Here is a 2,500-nt window from a genome sequence, read left to right as displayed (position 1 = left end):
ACAAGCAGTTTGGGGTGATTGGTATAAGTGTGCTTAGTTTATGGATAAATTACTTAAGGGGCAATTTTTACATTTATCTTAAAAAGCTGATGGTTTAGAAATTTTCTGCTCAAAGCGTTTATTCATAGTCGATTTGTATAAGGAGGCGCATGGGAATTACTTTGTTTATGTTGGTTTGCTTGCGGAGAAATAGAACAATACGCAGATAGTCAGAGAGAGAGATTTGCAAACAGACTCCTTCAGATCATCTCGTAATTTATGTTGGAGAGATACCACCATAATATGTCCGGCTAAGATTTCAGTGAAAGTCCCACAAGGGGGTCTTTGAGATTTATGTGTGTGCTATTCGTCCCTGTATAGCTTATTGCCTACAAATCTTGAGTGTCTTCACACACAACTCTTCTTCGCAATTCATAGTTATAAATATTTAGAATAAGTCTTTCGAGGATCTTTATGTAATTCATGCCCTACCTAAACCGTTTGTCAAATCGTGTAAAAAGGGTTTGCAATTGCAGGTTATTATTGCTGAATGATCAATTTTTTTGAATTGGCATTGCAACAACTGGTTATTGATGTCGGGAATAAAAAAGTGGCGTTAAACAGAACAAAAGGAGGACAAAATATTTTTGAGATAGCCCCTCAATTTTATGCTTTACAACTGCTGTCAGACATTTCTCCTGTAAAATTATAAATTTTAATTCATGAAATTGCACATAAATCTGGCTATATATGTTTATAAGAAATCCAGTGTCCTTGAAAAAAAATCCATTTGTTTGCTACAAAACATCCTCTTTGATAACCTTCCAGAGGAAGTAATGACTTTCTTGTGTCTCTAAGGCTTTGAGACTCGGCCAGGACGTCCTGCGCAATCAAGGAATTAAAGGAGTCATCCCCGAAGGGAAGTGGTTTTCCAGGCATCAAGTATTCGTCGGTCAAATTTTTCCAGCATTTTTAGGGAGATGTGCTTTATGATTTTATTTCAGGGGATAGTATAACGTTTATAGTCCAACTTATTTTAACTTGGTAAAACAACCATTGCTAAATTAATGAAGATGGAAAGAACCACAGATTAACCAATTTCCCAAAACCATTGCCAACCAGTCAGCTCAAGGAATGGTAATGACGTAAGCAGTGGGCGGGGCTTAGCTGCAAAGAGCCATGGATTTTGATATAACAAGCGTTGCACTACTCAGCTCTCTCTCTCTCTCTCTCTCTCTCTCTCTCTCTCTCTCTTTGTCTCTTGCGTAAGTAGAATATCTGTAACACCGACAAGGATATGTTGTAACTAATATCCCAGTTCCTTCAAGATTTATTAAACAAAATCGCACCTTCTATACTTCTCATCACATATTCCATTATTTATAACAACCAGGCAGGAAAACGGCTATTCATCAGACAGCTGATTTGAATTCCAGTATTTCCTGTTTACTTTACATGAACCAAATCTCTGTAATTTAACCTTGATAATAAGGAATATATCCTAGAAGTGCAAGGGAATCTTTTATTAAATGATATTTGATTATACAGAGACTGTACTGCTCCCAGGATATTACCTATAACGTAATCTTTCTTCGCCACCGGTTTTGTCTTTCATAGACTTAGTGGAAGCTGGCAGTTCGACAATCATTAGGCTTCATAAGTTCCTTAAATTAATCACATTTAGAAGGTGAAAATTCTCTACCTTTTTCTGATTATTTTAAGAATAATCTGAGAAGGCTGTCCACTATTGCACTCACTTCTAGGTACATGATATATATACTTAATTAATATATATATATATATATATAATATATATACATATATATATATATAATATATATATAGTATATATATATATATATATTATATATTTATATCTATTATTATCTCTCTCTCTCTGGTCTATCTCCCTCTGTATATAATATATGTATATATATATATATATATATATATATATATATATATATATATATATTATAATATATATATATATATACATGTATATATATATATATATATATATATATATATATATATACAAGATGGGTGCCAGAGAAGTATGTGCGATTGATACAAGAGATGTACCGGAATGTATTTACCAGAGTGAGGAGCAGTGTTGGGGAGACAGAAGGTTTGAGGTGAGAGTAGGATTACACCAGGGGTCGGCTCTGAGCCCATTTATCTTTAACATAGTGATGGATGTTATAATAGAGGAAGTAAGGGAGACAGTACCATGGAACATATTGTATGCGGATGATATTGTTCTGTGTCAGAGAGCAGGGAAGATCTGGAAGTGAAATTGGAAAGATGGAGAGCAAGTACTGGAGGACAGAGGAATGAGAATGTAGATCCAAGACAGAAATATGTGTACCACCACTGAGGGGGATGATAGAGAAAGTATTCAGCTTGGTGGAGAGCAAATAAGGAGAGTTGATAAGTTTAAGTATTTGGGATCTTTTGTTAACGCTGAGGAAGTATGGAAGAAGAAGTAAAACATCGGGTACAGGCAGGCTGGAACAAC

The sequence above is a fragment of the Macrobrachium nipponense genome, chromosome 5 (genome assembly GCF_015104395.2).
Source record: "Macrobrachium nipponense isolate FS-2020 chromosome 5, ASM1510439v2, whole genome shotgun sequence".
Lineage (NCBI taxonomy): Eukaryota > Metazoa > Arthropoda > Malacostraca > Decapoda > Palaemonidae > Macrobrachium > Macrobrachium nipponense.
The sequence above is the reverse complement of the archived record's forward strand: the minus strand, read 5'-3'. Positions refer to the sequence as shown.